The sequence below is a fragment of the Apis cerana genome, linkage group LG10 (assembly GCF_029169275.1).
Source record: "Apis cerana isolate GH-2021 linkage group LG10, AcerK_1.0, whole genome shotgun sequence".
Classification (NCBI taxonomy): domain Eukaryota; kingdom Metazoa; phylum Arthropoda; class Insecta; order Hymenoptera; family Apidae; genus Apis; species Apis cerana.
The window spans coordinates 7,106,344-7,132,531 of NC_083861.1; the positions used below are offsets into that span (position 1 = coordinate 7,106,344).

Sequence of the window (26,188 nt, forward strand, 5' to 3'; positions counted from 1 at the left end):
ATAGGAGTATAAGAACATAGAAATATTCAGGATAGAGAAATATGGATATAGGAATATGGATTACAAGAATATCAGGATGGAGAAATATGGATAATAGGAATATAGGAACATAGAAATATTCAGGATAGAGAAATATGAATAATAGGAGTATAGGATCAAAGGAATATTCAGGATGGAGAAATATGGATAATAGGAATATAGGAACACAGGAATATTCAGAATTAAGGAATATGGATAATAGAAATGTAGGAATATATAGGAACTTATAGGATTGATGGATACGAATGATAGGAAAATTGGAACACAGGAATATATAGGATAAAGGAATATAAATAATAGAAGTAAATATTTTATATACTTACTTTTTTGGAATTACTATTTTCTGCGATATGAAATATTTTCCAATTTTGTTTTTCTAGAAATACTACTTATTGTTCACTTACTTCCCTTTTTTTATAGTGGCACTAAAAATTTATTGGATTTATAAAATATTAGAAATATTTATCATTTAGATATTTACCATATAATTATTTCAATATTTTCTCATTTTGGCGCAGATTAATTAATTTTTCTTTCATTTAAGTTGATAATTAAACTTTTGATAATTTTTAGAAATGAAATCAATTCCTTGGAATCTCCGGAAATTACGGGAATGAAGTCAAAATACTGAAAATTTCCAAATAATCGAATTAATGAATATTAATCATATATTTATCGATTATATACTTTTTTACCATTTTTCCTAATGTTACCATTGTTTTAGAGATTTAAAATACTTTTTCCATAGCTTACACAAATCTGTATTTATTTCTTTCATCCTTTTCTTCTGTCACGAATAAAGATTTTTAGTCATTTTAATAATTTTTAAGTAATTCAATAATATATTTCAGTACTGTATTATTTAGAATTTTATTTGCTTTTAGTAATAATGAATAATAATAAAGTAATAATAAAGTAATTATTAAAATAATACAATATTAAAATAATATTAAAAAATCTTTAAAATAAAAGTTAAATGGTTTCGAGAGGGGCTATTTACTTTTTTACATATATAAGAAGCATTTATAAAAGTGAATATTGTTTTCTTAAATAGAAATATACATTTTTTAATACTCCAGTCGAGATATCTTATCATTCTCTATAAAAAAAAATTAAGGCGTACATAACAAGAAAGTTATAAAAAACAGTATAAAAAATAATTAAATTTAATTAAATATCTTTTAAACTAATGATTTTTTACTATAAATGGCCTTATACATTTTTATAGAAAATATTAAGATGCATAGATTGGTGCCTTAAAAAATGTATGATGCTATTTAAAAAATAAAATTGAAGTTGATAAGCTTTTAATCAGCTTACTTATTAAAACATTGAAGAGGCCAGAATGTAACCCTTTCGAAACTGTTCAACTTTTATTCGAAGAATTTTTACGAAGAATAAACGAGATTTAAGAAAAAAGATATAGAAATTCCCTGAAAAAAGAAAAATTTTTGTCGAAAAATGCGATTTCGTATTAGGAGAACACGATACGATAGAAAGGAGGTCGATAGAAAAATGTTTATATTCTCATTCCAAGAATCCAAACGAGTCTAATATCGTCGTGGTTAGACGATAAATGCTTCGATTGGCAATAAAATTAGTTACCAATAAATCTCAAATTTCTTCTTCTCGATCTCCCTAAAAATCTGAAACATAAAGAAAAATATCATTATCAATATTATACATTCACAATCAATCCCAATAAGATTCACTTCCCCCTCTCCCCAAAAAGAACTGTCAACGAAACTTACCTCAGAGCTCGGCGACGAGGGAAAGAGCATCGCAGATGCAGCGATGCAGGCGGAAAATCTGGAACGACAGCGGTTGATTGAAATTTATCAAAGCGGGACCTCGAACGGGATCCCGGGGTAAAACGTAAAGTCTTTAAGAGGCTCTGGCCGAGGGTAACGCCCACCGATGCACATTTCATTAGAGGGATAGTATCGGCAGGGCGTGCACGACACGTCAGGAAAGGGACAGATTCGAGGAAGACGGCGGGACGGAGGATTGCGATGGAAGGGAAACGGTCGCACGATTTCCTGGGGCGAGAGAGGTTACCCAACTCTCGAGGACACGGGGTGACATTGTTCCAAAATGCCGCTTGGCCCTCCGTTGCAGCTGCCGCTCGTATTCTGGCATCGCTTCACGCGATCTCCTCGTTTTCTTCCCCACCGCTCGCCGCTCTCACCGGGTGGGGAGGGGAGAGGGGAGGGGAGAGATCCTCGTCTCTTTTTTTCCTTGAACTCTCCGTCGATCGACCATCGACCACGGCCCCCAGGGAGAGAGGGAGGACTCGCTCGAAAAAGCGAGTATCCCGGAAGAAAGGGACTCGAGAGAGTATTTTCCGTGCGTATTCGCAAAGCTTTAAAACGTTAAACTGCGAATCAATCTCTCTCCCTCTTCTGCCAACGTTCCAAAGGGATCTCTCGGTGAGGAAAGAAGTATCAACAACCAGCATCTTTCTGTTCTGAGCTTCGTTCAACGGTTAACCAGCAACAAGGATCCTCGGCCCGGGTTCGAAAGGACAATCCTGACGTGGAAGTTCGCGACGGAGAAGGAAAATCGGCGTTGATTACTTACGAGAAAGGGAATTCTTTCCTGTCCCCGATCCCTCCTCACTCTCAGTCCAGTTTTTCGGGGGGGGGGAACTTCGCAGCCCGGCTCTTTATTAAATCCGCAATACGACAGTGGCGAAAGTTCCCTTCTTCCTTCCTTTTTCTTTCGCTCTCTCTCTCTCTCTCTCTCTCTCTCTTTCCCTCACCCACCCCTTCAGTGTCGCGGAACGAGAAGGGTGGCGGGAGGGAACACCACCTTTTCGCCACCTTGACGATTGCGGAGGGAGAATCGAGTTACAAAGAAAATTAATTAGACGTCGAGCCGACTCGTGTACAGAAGAAGAAAGGGGTGGTTGAAGGGTGGTGGTGGTTGGCAACTCGTCGCCACTCTCTCTCTCCACGATCGCGAGCCGGGATTTCTTTCCGCGTCCACCGGTTTATTGAATTTCCGGCGTAATAGCGGCCGGGAAATCCGTTTTTCACAGGCCGTCCCCCGGAATTTATTGCTCGATTAGCGATAACTCTCGTGGCAATAAAGAGCCTCGTGTGTCGCGATTAATGCCGTGATTTCGAACTGGAGTTCAAACTGCCGTTTTCGACGGATCGAGGCCTTCGAACGTTTGGTTTATCCCATTGGATCGTGGGAAAAAATATATATATATATAATTTTTTATTTATTTATTCTTCTCATTTTTTTTTCATCTCTAATTTCTCTCGAATTTCGCGACGCGTTTTTTCGAAAAGTGGAATGTAAAGCGTGCACGGATGAAGTACGTTTAATGTCCGCGATATCGATTTTTCCGGCTTTTACCGGTTCGAGCTTTCAAATTTGGGGGGAAGGGATGGTTTCTCGTGATTTCACTCGTAAGGGAACTCATATTTGTTTCCCTCTGCGGGGAAATTATTAAAGCGTATTTTCTACCCCTTTTTTATTTTCTACCCCGTATCGTGATTAAAAATCGCGAAAATTTTGAAACAATTTTTATATAACGTTCTATAAATATTCCACGTTTCCAAAAAGTTTCACAATGGATAAATAAATTTTGCATAAAAGTAATTTATATATTAACGGGTCGGGGGAAATGGTAGGAGGAAAAAAAAAAAAAAAGAATTCCGGTAGAAAACTCGGACGATCGACGACCGACGACGTGTCAAAACAACCGGACCGATAAACGTTCCACATTTTACACATGGGATCAGCCTTGTTTTCGACTGTTCGAAAATATTTAAAGAATCTGTCGTATCTCTTTGTCGCGCGATCAACGACAGATGAAACGGGTTAAAGCCGCGCGATCCACAAGCTTCTATCCATACCGTATTTTGTTTAATAAAAACGGGCCCATTGCCGAATGCTTTGATGGGCGATTGCGTTCCGTTCTCGATATTATAAAAATTAAAAATTGCCGTTCGATTTCATAAAGAAGGGAAATAAAAAAAGAAAAAAAACTGGTCATCCTCGAAATGACGAACGGCCAGCCAGAAAATACGATAATAATTGCGCGCGTTCCTTCAACGCGTTCATTCACGCTACATTATTTCATTTTCGATCTAGATTATAAAATGCTTTATTGTCAAACCGTCGATAAATCGTAGGACAACGAACAACAATTCGCGTTTTATTTAACACAATCAACCCATTCCCAGAATAAAACCATCGTTTTTTTTTAACTGTCCTATCGATCAATCGTCCCGCAAACACACCGATCCCTTTGTTAACGAGTTCCTCGGTTGTATTCCTCGAACGGGGGTGGAATGAATTATCCTCGATTGTAGCAGGAGAATTCCCTTTTCTTTCAATCGTAAGCGAGATAATAATACGCACTCTGTGATTTTTCACTTTGAAACTTGATAAGAAATCTTGGCAAGAAAGAAAAAGAAATGGTGAATCAAATCTTTGATTTTCTTTTAGAAAATTTAGCACTAGTTCTAAAAAATTACTGTCTTAGGGATATTTTTAGAAATATTAGCGAAATGTGTCCACAATTTGTAGGAAAGAATTATATAAATTAATCTCACATATTATTAAAGAAGGGACGTTTTATAATGGATAATGTGTGGTATGTAGATTTTAAATACATCGAATCAGTTTCGAAAGAAATCATAGAATGTAGAAGAATAAAAAAAAAAAAACAAACGCGGAAGAGATACGCGTCTGTGGAATTTTCTCGTTTTCTCTTTCTTCTAAGAAAGCCACAGCAGGGTCTTGTGAAATATTCCTCGACTCAGGATATCTGTCGCCGTTCTGGTAATTAAGTGGGTCGGTCGAAACAACGTCGAAGAATTGGCCGACACATGGGTTGGTCGGCCATCTTCAAGGGTAGGAAATGGATTTCTCTCGAGAACCGAAAGGTTGTCCATCCTTATATACAGGGTGTTAATACATTCATGGAACATTTGGAACATTTCGATATTACAAATTAAAATATAAATTGATATTCGAAAATTTTCGATTCACCTTTATTCATGATAAATTTAATCGAAAATCAGGTTTCTATTCAAATTCTTCAATTATATACTCATATTTTTCTTTCTCAAAACTTGTTCTTTACCCTTTATTATTCGAATAATTGTTAAGAACTCTGCAATATAATAAACGAACCTGAAATTTTTACACAGCAAATTTCTCTTCAAAAAAAAAAAAGAATTAACACCCTGTATAAGAGCACCCTTATTAGTAGAAAAGAAAAACGCGATAAGTCAGTCACCGGTCGAAAATTGATCGCTGGCTCAGCAGCTGGTGGTAATTAGCGGCGGAGCATTGTCCCCGGGCTAATAGATATTCGTCGGTCGTTTTGTTCGGGGGATACGTGGTCGTTAGCCGGTTCCTCGTGTCCTGGCTCGATAAATCGTTTCCATCGCGGGGGCACAAAAATGTGTACGCGAGAACGTGTGTCGTTTTCTTGCCCGTGAACATGTCCTTCGGCTACGGGGTGGATAGAGGAACGCGAAGGAAACGTTGGAAAAACGTTGGATACGGATGGAAGGGAGAATTAATTGGCGCGCGAGATACGGATCCGTGGACACGTCTGGTTCTCTCACTATTTTGGAGAACACGTTCCTTTCTAGGGATAACATATATATATATATATAAAAAAGAAAAACATCGTTAGTCACGGGTGTTTCGAAGGGCGCAGCTGCTCATCGTTGGGACCGAAAGATGGCCAACGATTGTGGGGAAGAGAAAAGTTACGTTTCGTTGGATCCAAGGTTTGTGAAGAAATTATCTTTGACTACGGTGCGAATACACGATACCCTATCTTTTTTCTTTCGAACAGGTGTATGGAGTTTTTGGGGGAGGGGGAAAGGGAAAGCCATCGATATTTATGGGAGTTGAAGAGGAACGTTTAGATTGTGAAACGTTGGCTTATCTTTGCGATAATTAAATGTGTCGTGACAACAGAATGTATAAAACGTATTTAAAATAATACTTTTTCGATGTTTTCGAAAAGGATATTCGCGCGGGATGGAATGATTTTTCCTTGAGACAATTTTTAATTTTAATTTTTAGGATAAATAGTATGATGCGCACGTGCAAATCTCCAAATTTATGTGCTTTCTCCTCGCATACGATGTGCGATATTTGCACAGAGATACTGTAAATTGATACAGTATCTCCGCGATACATGGAGACTCTAAATCAAAGCTCCAAGTAGCGGCACCGATTGATGCAGCGACGCCAAGAGTCGCGTGCAGGCATTTCACATTTTTCAATAGGGGGCCGAATCAAAGGTAAAATATATTTCGTATATCCTCCCCCTCTCCCCTCACGACCGAGATTTACGACCCTTATCTCCCTAAATTCCTGTCGATTCTCTCGTCGAGACGGTCCAACATGTAAATTTTAACGCCCCACCGATTTTACGATCCCCCTATATCATATCACACCCGAACTAACGTATCCGAACCGACATACGGACACAATTTTCCAATCAAGCTTATTAAACACTCTCCGTCAACGTAGCATAAAATCACTACAACTCGATATTCCCAATTTTAAATCGTCTTCGACATTATCGATCGATCGATCGATCACTTGGAAAACTTTTCTTAACATTCCATCTACAACTTTCGACCAGTTCCACTTAACCGAACTTAAATCACTGACCGATCAAACGCTTAACGTTCTAACGTAAAGAGATCCAGAATATACGAAGAGATCTGGCCCCCCCGAAAAGTTAAAAATTTCACGCGTAAGATCCGCGCCAAGTTTGGGGGAAGGAGGAGGGTGGAAGGAAGAAGGAGGAGGGGGGAGGAGCGCGTCCGAGGTAATGATGAGAAAGCGGGGAAAGTTTCGATGGGCCGTTGCATAATTTTCGCCGTTTTCGCAGTGGCGCGTAGTTAAGTTGCAAAGAAAATTAATTAGGCGCCGGAGCGGCGTGCGATGCTCGGTGTTGTAGCCGGTATACGCGTAGCGCAATCTGAACCCTCTCCCCGCGGACATCACGCCGAGGGTCGAAAGCGTTGCTTATTATTAGCCGGTAGTTCCGTATAATAATAATAATAATAATAATAATAATAATCGTTGATTCTCTGGAGGGTGGCGCGGTTGTGGAGGGTGACTGAATTTTCGAATAAAGAGCAACAGGGGTCGTAGTTTTCCTCCGCTTGTGGGGTGCCTTTTTTTCTTCTTTCTTTTTTTTTTTTTTTTAATCCCTGAAAAGTACGATTTTTCTTTTAACGAGGGTATTTATCGAGGGAGGGGAAAGAAAAAAGTCTTTTGACTGCTAGTATTCCGTAATATTTATGGTAGGCGTATTATTATACACCTGGCTTTCTTTTTTCAAAAGATGTAAAAGATATAATTAATTCGAAACAAAGTGTAAAATTTTACGTTCGACTAATAAAAGTATTTTATTTTGTAAGCGCGAGAAGGGAAAATGTTGTTGTGGGAAAGATGAAGAAAAAAAATATATTTCGAAATAAATTATAAACGAAATTTGCAAAAAATAATAACGTCGCACGTAGCTGCGAGTGAAATGTGTAATTAAAGAATCATGCAACTACGAATTGTATAAAAAAGTAAGCTGTAAAAAGAGATCCAAGTGGATTTTATTAGCGCTTAAAGAGAAATCTACCTACCATTGTCCTCATCAAAAAACTTATACCTAGCCATAAAGAATTTTTTTTTGTTTTTCAACTTCTTCGAGTTGAAAACCTTCAGAACCTTCTCCTTTCTCGGAATCGGATTCAATTTATTTTTCCCAACATGTTATCCGTCAAAAAATATCATCTTCACCGAAATTCCTCCACGGGTATCTAATAATCACCATTCAAATTAACCAATTAAATAATCAATAATCCCATATACCAAATAACGGAGGAGCGTTATTATAAGGTCACGGAAGCGCGCTTTCGAAAGGGTGGCCGTGATTTATCGCGTGTGGCGGAAGCTCTCGTCATTCTTCCCCGCGAGATGAAACACCAAACTCCTCGCGAGCGCGGGGAACACCCTGTACATACAAAGCACGATATTCAGCGGTGGAACACGTCTATCCGGAATCTTGAAGGGCTTCAATAATATCTGCGAGCTACTTCCAAAGTCTCGGCAAAGTTCTAGCAGTTTACGATACATGCTTCGAGGCAACGTTACCTACCTTCTCGATCCACTTACGTCCACCTTCTCCCCTCGTCTCTCTCTCCCTCTTACTCTCTCTCTCTCTCTCTCTTCCTCTCCGTTATTTCTCGAGCCTCCTCGATCTTGGAAAGTCTGCGGTCGCCGCCTCGTCCATAAATTATCTCTCACCAAAGCGCGTACAATGGCGGCTGAAAGTTTTGCGGTTGATCGAGGGGAGAGGGAGCTGGGAGGAGAAGAGGGGTGGCGCCACCCCTTCGATCGTCGCGATTAGCCTCGATCTTCGATGCGAGGCGATAACGGTGGGGGTTAGATAGCGGTTGACTTCTTGGCCATTGAGATTTTTCGAGAAGGAAGGGGGGAGAGGGGAGAGGAGGAGAAGGATGTGCTGCGTGACACGATCGGGAACACGATAAGGGGTTTGATTTTATATATGTAAGAACTTTATTGGCTCTGAACTTTATTGGTTCGCGATGAAAAATGCAAATCCGTTAATTTTTCTTTTTTATTAATTAATTAATTAATTTCGCTTTAAGAATTATACTTTATCGTTCAACAGTTTGGAGAAACAATGAGAAATTTTAAATAAAATAAACAGAATTAAGTTATTTTCTTTAAAAGAAGAAGGAAAAAGATAATAATCGTTCGACTTTCGAAATAACATTTTTCACGTGCTCTGTCACGGTGACCGTGGGATTTTATCATTCCGCGATTTCCCTCAACTTATCCTACCCTCTCTTTATCCCATAGTCTTTTCTCGCTTCGACTAATGCGCTTACACGCAACGTGTTCAGAATCTCGAATACATATATATATATATTCTCCGCATTTTTCCGCATAGAAGAAACTACACGAAGCTTAAAAAAAAAAAGAAGAAGAAAATAACGTGGGCGAACCGAAAGAGAAAAAAAAAGTGGAGAGAAAAGCTGAAAGGAAAAATATAAGCGTTCGAAAAAACGAAAGGGAAGAAGCCGTGGAGAGCGAGGGAGAGGGGAACTCGGTCAATCTGTTCGAAGGCGTGTAACGCGGAGGCGGTAAACGGGTCGTTTCACGCGTGATTTCCGCGAGCCGGTTATTAAAAGTTGGACAAGAGCGTGCACGGCGCGGAAACTGCTTTTTGCAGCCCGCGTCGAGTGGCTTTTTAGAAAGTTGACGGCGAAACTGCAGGCGACGGGGCAGGCGAGAAGCGTATCGCGGGAAGCGGACGATCGAGTGGGGGTGGATCCGCAAATTATTAACGAGGGGCCAGCGGAGCAAAGTTTCGCAACTGGGTGACGCGTTCACCCAACGCTCGATGGGAAATTTGACGCGAGTCGCGATGAATGCCCTCGTTATACTCGTCGCGACGCTGCCTATAATTCTCGCGACACGCGTTCGAACGTGCCACGTTCTACGAATGGATGATACGTGGAAAACCGGATTTCCCGTGGAAAAATAATTATTCTTGAAACGGGAGAAGAGGCCGCGTCTGAAAAACGAGGTATAGTGGAAATTGGAAAGAGGTCTTCGTAAAACGTGAATCGGAATTTTGAATTCGATTCGACGAGGAAAGTGATTAATTAAGCGTATATAGACGTCTTTAAATGTTTTTATTCTTTAAATGTTGCAGAACTTTCGACGAAAGCGGAGGACCATTTTGTAGACCGAAAAAATTCGTGATATTTTTGATAAAAGAATTAATTATCGAGGATACGTTAAATATTCTCTCGATATCGTAGAATATTTTTGCCGGTGGAATTTTGATAATTATTTTCCATCATAAAATTACACGGGGACGCTTTGAATATCGCGGAACGCTTCTTTGGGCCGGAAGTGGCCACTTCGTGGCCCGAGAGAAAAATGATTATCGAGGACATATTTTACATATTCCACTCTCTATTTCGATAACGGAACAAAAGATTGGCCAACTTCTTTGCCACGTTGTTCTATTTCAATTTCGTATGTAAAATGCATGACACGTCAGTGATGTCATTCGAAAAGGTTAACGCATGTCGAATGAATAAATCCTTCACACCTCTCCCGGGAATAACCGAGCTAGATATTGAAAATTCTAATTCCACAAGCGACTCGCGCGAGAAATTTTCAATTTTACCAATTCATTCGCCAATCCCTTCACCGATCATCATCAACATCACCCGCGATCTTTACACGTTTTCGCATTCGACTCGATTTTTTTATCGATTTTATCGATTCGTTCGGACATATATATATATATATCGAAATTACCCAATTATCGACCGATCTTCAGATGATTGAAACTTGAGAAATTTGGAAAGGGGATGGGGCATTTTACGATCCGTGAGTCCTAGTGTCCATTCGAACGCTTTAAAAAAAAAAAAAAAGCGGAATTTGCGGCGGCCCGATTTTACGATCCATTCGGGGATTTATTCCATCGAACGATAGTGGAACGTGTCGTTCGAACGGGGAGAAACCGTGTCGTTCGATACGACCGAGAAAGGTGTTTGGTAAATGTTTCCCAAAATGTTTCGTTCATCGTGTGTGGTATCGTTTTCCAAAGAAACTCCCGATTCTTCTTCCTTTTTTTTTCTTCCCCCTTTCCCTATTTTTTCCCTCGAATTCGGTGGAAAGAAATATTCCAATCCCGATGAATCCCTTCCGGGTTCCCAAAATTGAAAAATCGATGTTTCGCGGGGGAAAAGAGAAAAAAAAGAAAGGAAAAAAACAAATTGAAGGGAAAAGATTTCACAGGCGCATCTCGCGCATCGGGCGTGTTCGAAACGTGTTCGAAACGTGTTCGTACAATACAAGCCGGCCGAATCGGGGCTTTTATTTACTCTTCACGGAATTCATTCGTCACCCGCCAAACGTGTAAAAACACAAAAATCGGAATCGCTTTTCGTAACCTCGTTCGACGTGGCTATTAATTCGTTTGAAATCACGGCCGGATACACCGGGCCGAATATACGACAACCGGCGCCGATTTTCTCTCGAAAATTCAAATTTTCGGCAAATCACGGCCTCGGCTCCAGGAGCCAATTTAAACGAGCCTCCTCCTCCTTTTTCTCCTCGTGGTATCTTAGACTACGTCCTAGACTACGTCCTCGAGTATTCTATTTCTTCCTCCATTAGATATTTAAAGAACGACACTGGGAGGAAGTGAGGAGATCATAGGTGAGGAAAGAGGGGGAAATGAAGGCGAGCGGAAGAAACTGAAAGGAAACTTCTTTCAAAAGTGAATAAACAGGGGGTAGGTGGGGGCGGTAGCTGGGAGAAATTTTGTAATTAACCTGAATGAAGGAGGAAGGAAGAGGAAGGAGGCGGCGCGGCTCGGTTGAAAAATATATTAGTATCGAGGATGGTCTGGATGGTCTGGTTGGGTGGGTCCAGTGGATCGGTGCTCATAGATTTAAGAGAGAAAATTAAAAACTCGTTAACAAGAGGAAAATTACGAAACTCATTAGCGGGAAGAGAGGGAACAGCGGCACGGTCGTGTATATATAAGGTTAAAAGGGTAAAGAGGAAAGTTTCGAAACGATTTTTTCCAGTCGATATCGAAGAGATATACGCGTCTCTTTGTGCGCCGAGAGCATTAGGGAGGTGGAGGTGGATGGAGGACGGGGGGAGAGAGAGAGAAGAAAACAAATATCGAGCAACAAAACGTGGGGAGAAGCGGAACCCCTCTCTGCCCACGCAGGTGTCCCCCTCCTCCCCCTGTGTGTCTGACTGCGTTGGCTTACGGCCACGAATGCCAATGTTTCAGCCGAAAACACGATTTAGGGTGGAATAATCCGTTCGGTAAAGGTCTCCGCCTATCTTCGTCCGTTCTCTTTCTCTTCTTTTTCTCTCCTTTCTGTCTCTCTCTGTTTCATTTTCTTCGCAACGATTCCAGTTGTTCACGGCCGTTGTTGCCACGTGTACACCGCGTGTGCGAGATCGAATTTAATTTAATTTAAAAAACGGCTCCCACTTGATTTATAAATAGATTTATAAATAGAGCAACGCGATTGTTGGAAGCGAGCATGGGATGATTTACCGGGAAATCAAGCGAATCTGCGCCCGAGGATCGATAATCGATTTTCTGCGATTTCTTCTTTTTTATCGCGACGATTAAAAACGAAAGTGAAACTAACTTTCTTTCCAATAATTGTTTCCCCTATCCCCGTTTCCTTGTTCCGATTAATCAAAGGTGGCACGCCCCGTCTTATTCCCTCGAAACACAGATCACAAAGTTTAACATACAGCTGGAAGAGCGAGAAGAGAAGAGTTTCCAAGATGATCCTTCTCGTAATACATTCTCGTACACCAGCCTCGGGGCGACAAACACGGAAAAGGGGACGTCGTGGAATTAACTCTGTACTCACTCTATTTACTCAAAAATGTCGGGCAACGTCGAACAGACGACTTCGAGGTAATCGGTGGAAGGGGGGGACGTCGTCTCGCGACGTCACGAAGAAATTTAATTAACGGCGGGGGCCCCCTTCGTTGGTCGGTGAGCCGTTAATTCGGATTCGCGAGTGGATTAACACGTTCGAGGACAAAAGATCGGGGAGGAATATCGTAACGAGATTCTTAGGATTCCGTCCGAGGAAGCGTCTCGCGGACAAGGGCGGCGGAATCTTTGGCAGGGTGGTGCGGAGGGGAGTGGAAAGTTCCTTAAGCGCATTTGTACTTTTCGCTCGGAACTTTTGATGTGCGCCCCGGGGTGCTCTCGGCCGCGTGGAGGGCTGACTGAGGGTCGAGCGGAGCCACGCGCCGGTTTCGACTACGATCGTTCTTTTTTCTTTTCTTTTCTTTCCTTTTTTTTTTTTTCTTCTTTCTTAAGGACGTTTCTTCTCTCTCCCCTTTAAGAGGTCCAGTCTCGCGAGACGAGATTTTCCAACCCTCGTAAGTGGCTCGAAGAGGAAGGGCCTTGCAAGTTTGATCGGCCTGAATTTTTCGAATTTTATCATCGAGGGAAGATGTTTTCGCTAGGAAGGATCGCTAGGAGGAAGATTTATAAACGCCGTAAACTTTTCATTAAACGTCGCGAAATATATTATTTTCCAGTTGAATAAAAAAATATATATATATGCGTAACTGTAATGCAAATCCGTAAGGGGAGATTGAAGTGGATTGAAGTGAATTTTTAATTTGAGAAAATATTGGACGGAATGAAATTTTAATAGAAAAATCTGTACTCCTGTGAAAAAACACCCTGTTAATTTTCATTTCTGGGAATGGATTGAATTACTTTATTTATAATCCCTCTTGTCATATAACAATTCAATATTAAAAACGATTAATATCTGACAAACTATTACATAACTTCTGTTCCTAACAACATATCTTATTCACACATTGGTCTCATTCGAAAAGAAACTTTGGCTAAAATTCTGATATACGATCCAACCTAATTAAAAAAAAAAAAAAATTGAACAAAATTCCAATATAAATAATACTCAATAATAATAATCTCGTTAATCTCTTATATCTATCTAACGATCGAACTGAAAAAGGAAAATCATCCACAATATCGAGTCGACAAAGAATCACTCCTCCAAGAATAAGCTCAACTTGAAAAAAATAAATCTCAATACTACTCGTCCGCAAAGGGTTATACATATTCGATACCCATATTCCACCTACTTCGATCAAAAATAAATAAATCTATAAATTCCTCCATGAATAAAACTTTCCTTTCGACAAAGCAAAGCAAAATACTCCGTTTTACTCCACCGATCTCGTCCGATCTTCTCATCCTCGAACGCTCCTCCTCGCAACCTTCGTCCTCGTATCGAAGAGTCGCAGAAACTCGCCGTGGATGGATTTACGAGGCGACGTAACCGGCGCCCCGCGGGAACTCGGCGCATCCTGTCCTCGCGAGTGGAACGACGGCTGCGAGAGAGGAAATGAGAATGTCGCGAGAGAGAAGGGGGGCACGTCCACCCCTCGGTTGCGGTTCTTCGGGGACCTGGCTCAAGACCTGGCTGCCGTTAACCCTTTGCGGCTCGATCCCGCTCCGGTTATTGCGTAACTATTTTCGACAATGTCCTCGGCCGCGGTTCTTCGGGGACTTTGGGACCCACGTAATGGCCACGCTTTGCGGTCCAATTTGCCGCCTCGGTTGCGGAACCACGCGATCGACCTTTATTTCTCGGTTACCATTTCTTCTTCCTCTTTCCTTTCTTTCTTTTCTTTTTTCCACGAGAATTGGGATTATGACGAGGGTCGGGGATTATGAACGGTTGCCGACTCCGTTCGATCGCTCGATCAACGTTGAGCCGGTTTGCTCGAGGTTTGGATAAAGGTGTTCGTATTTCTAACCAATCCTTTTGCATCCTTTCGCTTTCGTTTTAATTCAATTTATTCGGTACACTTGATTCGTTCGTCTCGAGAAGTTTCGGAGTTGATTAGCTCGGCGAATCGAAACTTATAAACGTACCGTAAATTTTCATTATGATGTCAAGAGAAAATTCGAGCAACCAACGATATTACCCTGTCGAATTTGAATTTTCCTCGCTAACCCAGCGCGTAAAATGGATGATTCGAAACAAGACTCGACGGGCATCCAAGGAACATCGTCGACGAAAACCTAGCTAACCAAATCCATCCATAAAAACCGGCGGATTACCGACGTAATCCACTTTCGAGTTACGGCGCGACTATTAAAGGGTTAACTTTAAGGCCCTCGTCGCCCAAGTTTCTCAAGAGCTTCTTCCAGGCTCCATTGCGGTATAGGTTTTCGGGTGTATCGATACGATAAAAGAGGATGGCTAATTTCGTCGCGAATGGAGGCCGGAATTACCGTGCATCGTCGCCAACCACTGTATTAATATCGAGGCGAGTACACGGCGAGGGGAGATATTTGCAATTCAACCGAGCCTTGCCGAGCTCGAAAACGTAATCTCTGTCTTTGGAGTTGCCTCGAACGGCCACTTGCTCGCTCTTCTTCCATCGTTGCATTTCAAATTATTCATCGAAATGGACTGGAGAAACGCGATAAACACTTCTACCTAGCTAATTATCCTCGACGAGTACCGTGGATTGGAATGGATCGCTCGTTAAAAGTCCCTTACGGGATGTTGGATTAGAATTAGACGACCGTATTCGATCTAGGGCGTGAAAATTGACGTTCCTCTCGTCGAGGAACCGTTTCATTCTATTCTACTTAGGTATCTTGCCAGGTGGATATTTTGAAGATCAACAATCTCGTTCGAAAGAGGTCGAAAATTTTAACTCGGAAAGAGTTCGGAAAGAAGATGAAAAATATGCACAAATCAACTCCCAATTGAGGCAACCGACTCGAAACCAACGCGTCAAGTTCTCGAGATCATCCTGATGGAAAAGGAGCTCGGGGAATCCGGGGATGAAACGAACGCGTCGGTACGTGAAATATTAAACAGCGTTTCCCCGATGGGCAAAGGGCGGGGGTGGCGGCGTGCTATGCGTTATTATTAGCGAAATTAGACGTGTATTATTCATTCTTACCGGACGCGTACAATTATACGGGGAACGCGACGCCCTCCTATCTACCGGTCGCCTCATATCTCGCCTTCTTTTTTAAATGAGAATTTCCGCCAACAAACAACCGTATGCGCCGCGTTAAGCTACATTAATTATACGAGAGCACAGATACCAGAGCGCGAGAACGGCCGCTCTCCCCTATCCTTCTCCAAGGATAAACAGTGGAGGAGAGATCGCGAAAATAATTTTCGCATTACGTTGCGAACGGCAATCTATATCGCGCCAGCCTATTAAATAAACGCGAAATTATAAACGTGCTTTACCTTATCGGTTGCAATAACGGTTTGCTTTCGTTGTTTCGCTGGTTAAAAATTCGCGAAACTACGCGCATCCAAATGAGGATTCGATCGGTCAAGCTCGATGGGTAATAAATATCTCTTTTTCGTTGTGGACGAGGATTTTTCGAATCCCAAAAAAAAATGATAACAAGTTAAAATAGCAAAATAGTCGTTTCTAGTCCGTGATTAAACGCGATCGAAATTTCATCCGGTGCACAATTGGACCAGTTGTAATTTCGATCATTACCGTTCAAGAGCTGCGAAATGACTCGCGATCGTTCGAGAGGTTCGTTCCATTTCCCTAAATAACTCAATCAGCTGTTCGTCAGGTATATCTCCCGTACACGCAGAGAGAGAGAGAGAGAGAGAGAGATCGTCAAGTTTCCACGATCGATTTTGAGGTTTCCTCTGCTCGAGACAACGCGTTCGGGGAGACTTACGCGTTCGAAAGTTCCCCATCGTGTCCCCCTTCCCATCGACGATTTCGAGTACATCAAATAGAGAGAATCGAATGTGGAAACTACGATTTCTGCGGATTCTTTTATTTACCCGGGGAGTAACTTCGCCGCAGCCGTTTGTTCCTACCTCCGGTGAAATGGAGATTGACGTTATGGGATCCTGGGATTTGAGTTTCACCGACTGTCATCGGTTTCCTTTCAACCAGACGTTGTACGAGGGTCGTATACCCGGTCGGATACGATGTTTTAGCCTCTCTTTCCGCCGAGAAATAACACGCTTGGCGAATTTGCGAATATCGCCGCCCCCCCGATCATCTCCCATTTTCCAATGTGTTATTGTTGAAAAAAAACAAGAGAGAGGGGGGAAAGGGAGGAAAGGAAAGAAGAGAAAAGAAGTGGGGAGATTACGTTGGAAAAATTGGTTTCTCGTTTTAAACTTGTACAGCAATTTGTCAGGGACGGCGTTCCTGGAGGAAAATGACTTTCGAATGAAATTATCCTCGCGTTTCATTCGCTCCATGAAGTCGTTTAATCTTTATTTCAACCTCTTCCCCCCGCCGCCCACGCTTCCAACGCTTCCCTCCCGACAGAACACCCGTTAAGTACCATTTCACCTGTTAAAGCGGCGAGCCCGGGATTTGACCCGATTCGAGGCAATTTGTCTTGTCCTTAGTCAATTTACGTTTTTATCGCGGACTTTGAAAACGCTCCCTATCAACTTTTCTCTCTCTGTCCGCCCACTCCCTCCCCCTACCCCCTTCTTTGTAATGTGTTTTACGAGTTTCAGAATCGCGGTTATCCACCGTGGCTACCACAGGTGTACACCACACCAGCCCTTTTCGTGGTATCCAATCTCTGTCTTCGGTTCTTTTTCTTTTTCCTTTACGCGCTCGAATTAATCGAGGATGGATCCTCGATCTCGTTCACATCGCGTCAAATCGTCGCATCGCGATTAAACGGGACACGAATACAAAACTAGAGACAATTATTTATTCCCCTTCGTCCAAATATTTCTAATCTCCTTTCCACGTTATGCGTGTATAAACATTGTATCTTCTAATGGAATAAAAGAGCGTTACTCTACGAAATTTTCGCTGAAAAATAATCGTGGCCACTCTCGCCAATAATACTTTCGCGAAAAAATTCTGCCCAATTAAAATTTCCCTTGGAATTTTTAACTTCCTAAATGAAAATAAATTCGAAAAAAAGTATCCGTTCATTCGAGAATTCAGAGAGGAAGAGCGTAGCGTACGTTAAATAAAACTGGACGACGATTTGGATTCAAAGTTATTCCCCTCTTCTTCCCTCCGATTCCGCGACACATATTTCGTGACTCGAAGCTCAAGGAGCATTTCACCCCTCCCCCTTCCTTCCAAAAGAATCCATCGTCAAAGTCAACGCGCCCACGTCGCCTATCACCCTTATCACCCGAAAATTTCAACTATTCCGCTCGTTTCCGTATTCCTCCGCCGCGGATAAGGCGGCTTAAGCCCGCAAATTCTGCCCGCGTCCCCACGAAACCCGAAACTTCCCACCCCTGAACGTTTCCCCGCTTCTTCGAATTCGAGTTGCTCCAACTGCAGAGTGGAGAAGAGAGAGAAGAAAGGAGAGAAAAAAAGTCGGAAAAAGAGGAGTTTGCGACGGTGACTGCATCGTCCGAGCAATCCTTCCTCCTCCTCGCCCCTTTTCCTCTCTCTTTCCTCTTCTTTCCGTGCCGGAGAAAGTGAATACACACTCACACACGTGTAACGGCAGGCACGTGTAGGAACGGCCGCGTATGAACACGCGCGAGAACGCCAGGCGAGTTCACTTAGCCGAGGAGCGCGCAGTGCGCGGAGTGCCGCACGTACGCGCTTCACGATGGCAAATGCATAATACATGATCGCGGCGCGCTGCAGGCGGTCATGTTTAAGGATGTGTACGGAATATAACGTCCGGGGGGTGCTTCCTTTTTCAGGAAAATGAGATTAGAGATTGGCGCGCGCGCGGCCGTGTGCACGCGCGATCCTGCGCGCAATTTTTCCGGGCAAGGACGACTATTCTCCTTCTATCTCGAGAGAGAGAGAGAGAGAGAGAGAGGTTTCAGAGTCTCCACGTATGCGAGCGGCGTAGATCTGTAGCCGAATCGACTCGGTCGTATCACGATGCCTTGAATAGAGACAATGAAGGATGGATGTTTTTTCCAACGAAAACGGGGGGGAAAGATTGGAGAGATTGATTTTGTGTTTGATCAGGAACATGGGTTTTTGATGGGGATTTAATGTTTGGAAATTTGTTGTATCGTTTATTAACGTGCAGATTTTCTTTTTGAGAAAATTTGGGTAGAATGAGTTTCTAGGATCGGTGTTGTAAGGCCAAATTTCAATTTTCCTTTTTTCCCCGTTGTTTGTTGCGGACCAGTTCTTATTTCTTCGGTCGCGATTTTCTTGAAGGATTTCAAGTTTTCGAAAAGTATCGTCGGCAGCCCAATTTTCTGTCCTTACCACGTTTTTTCCTATATTCGTTGCGCAACCAGTTTTCGTCGTAGCCTTCAAGGGATTTAAAGTTACCGGTATCCTTCATCCTCCGCGACCCAATTCGCTTTTTCTACTTCCCCATAGATGTTTCACGTCTATGGCATATCCTATTTTCACGTCGCTTCCCCGCGATTCAGCAATGTCGCTCGCAAATAGATTCCCTGCTCGTGTTTCTTCCTTGCCAATAGTATTTCCCCGGAGCATATTGCAACTGTGTTATTTAGAACCTTGGAATCATTTTTCTTTTCTTCGAATAAACCGATCGATTAAAATTTGAGAAAAAAGAAAACGCCAATTAATATCACGATCGGTTCTTTACCTAACCCTATAACGTGTTCAAACGTTCGATTAATAAATTCGTTATACTCATACGAAGTAATAAATAATGAAATTTCATAAAAAAGGAAAAAGTAACAAAAGAAGAAACAAAAAATTCTTTCACCAAAATCTATCCAGGGGATTGAGAAAATCACGCCGTTGAAGTCCTTTTTCGTTTTATCCCGATATCTCAATCGGTCGCTGAGATATAAGCGTTCGAAGCGTGTCCATAGCGTTTAAGACGGCGTAATATTTACGAATAGGCTCGTGGCCCACTGACCTATATATTTTCCTGGAAACGCGCACATTACGCTCTTCCAGGAATCGCGTCTGTCGCTTGTCGAGTTTGGGATAGGTCAGTGAGGCGAGGCGCGAGCGAGAGATCCGAATAAGAAAGAACTGGGAAGGAGATAATAAACGATTAAAAATTACCTTTCGCTTTACACGATAATAACTCGGCAACCGGAAGTCGTATCGAGATAAACGAAAAAGCGTTTTAAAGGAGAAGGTTCGACGATTCTAACGATCTTTCATTCGTTCACCGGAAGTAACTATCTTGGGAATTATAGCGACTCAAATCTTTCTAAATTTCAATAGGATTTCGATCAGTTTTAAGGTAATTGATTAAAAATTATTCTTTTCTTTGCACGATGATAACTCGGCAACCGGAAGTCGTATCGAGATAAACGAAAAAGCGTTTTAAAGGAGAAGGTTCGACGATTCTAACGATCTTTCATTCGTTCACCGGAAGTAACTATCTTTGGAATTATAGCGACTCAAATCTTTCTAAATTTCAATAGGATTTCGATCAGTTTTAAGGTAATTGATTAAAAATGATTCTTTTCTTTACACGACGATATCTCGAAAAACCGTTTTAAAGTGCAAGCTTCAATGCTTTTAATTATCGGCCACTTGCTATCCTCGAAGTTACAAAAACGGTAATCAAACTTATAATCCAAACCAACAAAATTTCGTTCCGAAACAAAGTGAATTTTTTCCGAAAAGAAGAAACCGCAAAGAGGGGAAAAAAGGGCGCGCCTTGCATCTTATCCTTTTAACAAGAATCGATAGAACAAGTTGGGAAAGTTCGCGTGTTCCCAGCGCGTTAGCTGCGTGCGGTTCGAAGTTTTAAACAGGATTGGTCGGCGTACAGGGGGCGTTTATTCCCTCTCCCCTCGTAGTTGGCCGAATTTATTCCATGCCTCGTACCTCCTCGTACGTTCTCCGGAATCTCGCGGATCGCTATATGTGTGTAGCATGGATGATAAGGACTGATAGATCGAAACGTTTCGCTCGATATACGCGGTGAATACTTGCGCGGCCGCCACTTTAATAGGATCCCTCCCCCCACCCACCTTTTCGAAAAGTTTCCGCGCCACGGCGAGAAGAATAATCGAGCCATATATTTAAACTCCGGCATAAAAGTCCGGGATGCAGGTCTCCCCCTGAGGAGGAAGAGGAGGATGCGAGGAGGAAGAGGAGGAAGGAAGGAATGACGAGAGCAGTTAGTATCGCTACATTTGCGGGGAAAGAATGAGAGATCGTAAAAGTCGCGAGGACGAGGCTCTAATATACCCTGGCACGTTGGTGCACCGTGGAGCCGGCCACGGGGTGACGGGATGCTCCTTTTTCCTCTTCAAATTTCAACCGTTCCGAGATTCGATAATTTTTGTCGTTAATGGAGCAAGACCTAGATTGTAAAATGCGAATTTTTATTGCGAGGAACGTGTGTTATATGCAACTTGGTTATCGCCGTTACGTAGTAGTTGAAAGAAATATACTTGTAATAAAATGTGAAAAATCTTGAAAATTTGATATCTAACGAGAAGATATATCGGCCATCGCAAATTACGTATCTTACATCATCATCGTCATTTAAGGTTAATCGGAATTCATTACGCAGAGAGTTTCATATACATCCATCGACTTCCCAACAGAGAAACAAGACATCCTGAAGACTCCACCGAATATCTTCCATCGAGAGATTATTAATATAATTAACCAGAGGCAAATAATGTAGCAACGTCCCATCCGATTTATATCGAATCTATCTCGACCCGTCTCCCCCATCAAATAATATTATCGTACATAATTAATCAAATCGAAACATTGTAGCAAATATATGCTTCATCCTCGCGGTTGATTTCCTACCCCTTTCACTTGACGGATGATAATTGTAAACGAGTCGGACGCGATATAGGGGCCTGTATCTTTGAACAAGCGTGATGGATCATAATGATCGGCAAAGTTGACGCGGCATCGGTTAAAGAAGAAGAAGAAGAGGAGGAGGAAGAAGAAGATACGTATTACCGACGAGACGGATGTCGGTGAAATAAATTTCGGGCCCGTGGGCCCGCGGTGTCGCACCTTCGACCAGGCTTTATCTCGAATAAAATTAACGCGCTGACGTTCGACCAGAGCCGGCGGAAGTTGTCGGATGTTATCATCGGCCCTGTACAAGACACCGCTGCAACCACGTCGTTCAACCTTCCTCCTTTTTTCCCATTCTCCACAGGGCGAATGTCGCCCTGTCGCGTCGCGTGATAAGCTTCGTCCACTTTATTCCCTCCTCTTTCTTCTTCTTACCCCGATAAGCCCGGTAGAGTTAAAGGGGTCGGCGTTGATTCAAAGTTGCGGTTCGTGCAGTTGCGGCTCCGACGATTTGATGGATCGTTTAGTCCCGGTTTAATTGGGGTTAATACGTATCGTGTATCTTATTAATCGCTTCGTATTTCGCGTTCTTTCAATACGAATAATTTCGGATAATTATTTATTTATCTCGACGATTTATTTTTCTCTTTTTTTTTTTTTTTTTAGAAGAAAACTAGTTGAATTGGACGTTAAATTAAAAATTCTAAATTTGAATTAGATTAACTTAGGTTGATAATTTTTTTTAATAAACGACTGTCGAGTGAAACTTTCACAATTTAATGCGACGTATTTTAAAATTAAAAATCACCGGGGCGCGATACAGGGTAAATATTTACCCTGTTCTATCTCCTTTCTTCTATTTTTTTTAATTTAAAAAATATCCGAAAAACATCGGGGGAAAAATATCGTGGAATTAATTAATTCAAAGATATCGGTGAATCTGTTCGAGGAATCTCAATTTACGAGCCCGTTCATTGATAAACCAATTTCGAAGAAGAGGCGTGTATATAAAGATCGGGCAACAAAGGACGCTGGACGACACGATGGTTCACGTCGTATAGAACTTTATTCAAGTATTCACGAGGTTGAATTTCAAAGTCGTTCTCGCCGGCGGGATCGGGCCAAAGATGTGGAGTATCGGGTTCGAGAAAAATTTATTCCACAATCCTGGACTGGTTTGCAGGCCCGCCGATGCGAGATTCTCGGCCTGTTCGTCCATTTTTCTTTTTCTTTCTTTTTTTTTTTTTTTCCCCCTTTTTTTTCGACCGACGCGCGCTGTTCACGCCGACCCTTTGATATTTTAATTTCCGCCACCGCGTTCGAGTCGTCGAGTTCGGTTCGACGCGCCCGATTTTTCGTCTCGAAGAAAATTGCGAAACGAGCCACGATTTCGTACGTAAATTAGGAAATCTTTCTAAGGAGTCGAGGGATTCTTTTCTAAGGAGAAAAGAAAAAAGAAAAGAAAAAAAGGAAACTGAAAACGAACGATCGTTTTCCAAATTGGTTCGCTGGGACTATCTTTTTTTTCTTTTTCCTTTATTTTTTATTTCACGGTGAAGGGAGGAATTCGTGCGTTTACAGACGTAGAAAATTCAAACTCGTCGATGAAATATTCCGTTTTGAGAGCTTGAACAATCACTGTCGAGTTGGCGGAACTTTTTTTTTTCCAATTCGAAAAATTGTAAACTCTTTCGTCCTGTTGTCAACTGCGCGCTGCAAAATGATAGTGTTTCTGCGGCGAACTTGGAAGCTTCGATGAAAAGATATCGTATTATTACAAATTAGATTTAATTTCACGGAAGAAGGTTAAGAAACTTAATACTAGATCAAGTGAATGGGAAAAACACTGGAAACAGATATTCCAGACAACAAAATCTTCTCTCTAGGAAAATTGTAAATTGAGATTAATCCTTTTCCATTTGATCACGTGGACGTAATATAACGTAACGTAGAATACGCCATTTCACGTCACGAACGACGAAAAATATATAGCAACGTATAGCGGAGTTATGACGTGCCAATAAGTTAAGGAACACATGTTCATGGCCACCAGTTGCGTTTCCACATATCCACGATTATTTTTCGCCAGGGAGGGAAGCAACGGTGCAAACCGAGATAAAAGAGAAGGAATTAGAGAACGTGGCTCGAAGATGTTATCGCCATTTCTCCGACGTTTAATTTCAGGTTGGAACGTTCGTGGTGTTACGCGTTAACGGAACGACTCTCCTTCGGTTTCATTTGGGGAATAGCCACGGAGAGAATGAGAGAGAGAGAGAGAGAGAGAGAGACGTGTCCCTTTTCGAGACGCACCTTCCCCGCTGTATCGTTCTCGCGTAGTTAAATTCAAACCCTTCTCTCGATTCGCGCTTCCCTCGTCGCCGATGAGACGGCAATTTTCCAATTCATTTGCCAGACTTCGTAAGCTTGATTACGCTCAACGGCTCGGCAACGTTTCAATTCTCGATTCTCCCCCCTCCCCATAAACGAGAGGAGTATTCATCGAAGATTCGTATTGCTTTCGTACCTTCTTCTCGATTTCCGCTTCGATCGCGTCCCATCCTGCTAATTTCATCCTCTGAAACAACGTTTAGTTTTCGTGCCCTTTTTTTAATCCATCGCGAAGAAGGAAAGAATTGTTCATTTTTCGCGTTCAGATAGCGGACAAAATTATTAGAATCGTTGGCAAACGCGACGCTTCTCTCGCTCGCTTCCATTTCAATTCGAAAATATAATATTCCCTTTACGGGGTGTACGTGTGTACGTCCTCTCGTTCCTAAATCGGCAAAGCAAGAATCCTTGTGTAAGCTCCGGCTAGGAAATTACCATACGCTGGAAATGTCACTGCAATTACGCGTATTACTCCGCATTCATTATCGAACGGAAGGATTGATCGGGATCGGGGGCGCGCATTTAATTTGCATATCCCCTCCCTTCTCGAAAAGCATCGACGATCCCACGATACCGAAAGAACGGGATGGATCAACGTTTACCAAGCTTGGCCGCCAACAAAGCGACATTCAATCCCCGAAAACCACTTATCAACGACATCCCTGTGTCCACTCGGCCAACAGATTCCACCGTATACGAAAAAACAATTTTATCCCCGGTTTTATGTTCAACCCCTTGGCCGGCTGTTCCCCATGCAGCTTGCGTCCCTGTTTCACCGCTATCTGGCTTAATTAAAACGCCGTTCCCGCTGCTCTCATTCGGCCCGGCAAGAGAACAATAGAGCCATATATTCTTTTAATAAAATCAACCTTTCGGTCCTTTGGCGGAGAGGGTCGCCCCGATAAAACGAGTTCCAAACAGGCAACGCCACTCGAACAACGCCTTCCTTCCTCTCCCTCTCCTCCCTCTCGCTCGACCCTGCGAACGATATCGTAGCAGACTCGTGTCTCGATACGATTCTCGCGTGGAGAACCCGGCCCGGCTCCCCGATGTCGTTTTAATCTCGACTCGGCTTCGATATATGCGGCATGCATTATTCAAACGACCGGTAACGACGAAGCGTATATGGGTCCCGCCACTACGTCCAACTCTAACAATCCGTTGCCGCCGCTTTTCGCTTCGATCGTTTTCTTCGTAGATCGTTATTGAAGGAACCAGCATACTTTGGAGTGAGAGCGATTTCTGATGAAAATTGTACAATTCGGAGTCTCGTTGCAAGGAGTATTAGTTCCAAAATTGTCGAGAATCGTCATTCCGCGCGCGGTGGAAAGTTATTTCTCAAAGATTTCTTTCTTAACCCTTTCGTTATTATAATCGTATTATAATCGCTCTGCCTTTCTCTAGAAATAGGTGTTTTCAGTATTTTACAATTCGGTCCAGTCTCGTTGCAAGGAATATTAGTTGGAAAATTGTCGAGAATCGAAATTACACATTGGTCTGCGTAAGATGGCGAGTATTGGACGAATTATGGAATTATTTTGCGTCGAGTATATCTTTTGGAAATGTAGCAGATTACTCGAGAATAAAAAAGAAAAAGAAATCGATCTTTCTCGAGTGCTGCGCACATTTTTGCCGTGGCGGAGAAATCGCCCGTAGCGAAAGGGTTAAACTAGATTCGGACGGACGGCCCACTTCCCTTTGAGGGACGGATATTTAGAAACTTTAGAGAGGATCCTTCTCCACGATATTGTAAGGAACGATGTCCTGTCGTCGAGAGAATGGGACAGGAACAATAATTTTGCTCCGTGCTATCTCCAGATAGATATCGAAATCTTCGATCTCGTCGAGCATCGACGGCCACGAAACGGCGACTGGACGAGTTAAGACCTTCTAACTTTTGATAAGAGTTTCGTGACGATAGAGAGGAAGAAAGAGAGAGAAAATGGAGATTTAGTTCGTCAGTTTTCTCGTGTTTACGCGGTCGAGGAGATAAGAAGTGGGATCGAATACGAACAGGCAAGGGAATACACGATTCGTCGATTAAGAAATCGGAACATTTTCGAATAGATGGATGGATTGAATACCAATACCACAGCCGTATTATCGTGGTCGAATTATTCTGAAAATCACGATTATTATTTATAAGCTAATCGTTTCGAGCCAAACCAGCGAAAAATTTCTACGAGACACGACGCGACTTGAAACATGACTTTCCTTCTACTAAACTAAATTCAAAGTACAGAATGTAGAGCCCATATTTAAATCTTTAACATCCATCCATAAGACCAATCCTCTTCCTGCTATGCATCGAAATTCGGTGGAGCCGGTTGCAATCAGAACTCAGAACCAGGATGTCCCGATCTCGGTCGTCGAAAGGATCCTCGAACCGCCCACGCGATCCGTCGAGGTCCGTCTTGTGTTATGCTAATAACGTCGACGAGGGGGACAG

At 42.3% G+C, this 26,188-nt stretch overlaps 1 long non-coding RNA gene across 1 annotated transcript; it reads right to left on the reverse strand.

Moving 5' to 3' along the window:
• Positions 1–891: 891 nt before the first annotated feature.
• Positions 892–25,260, reverse strand: LOC133666864 (uncharacterized). Its single transcript, XR_009831631.1, has 2 exons — positions 1,791–25,260; positions 892–1,685 (listed from the first exon to the last, which is right to left on the reverse strand). It is a non-coding gene; the product is annotated as an uncharacterized LOC133666864 (long non-coding RNA).
• Between the last annotated feature and the right edge of the window lie 928 nt (positions 25,261–26,188).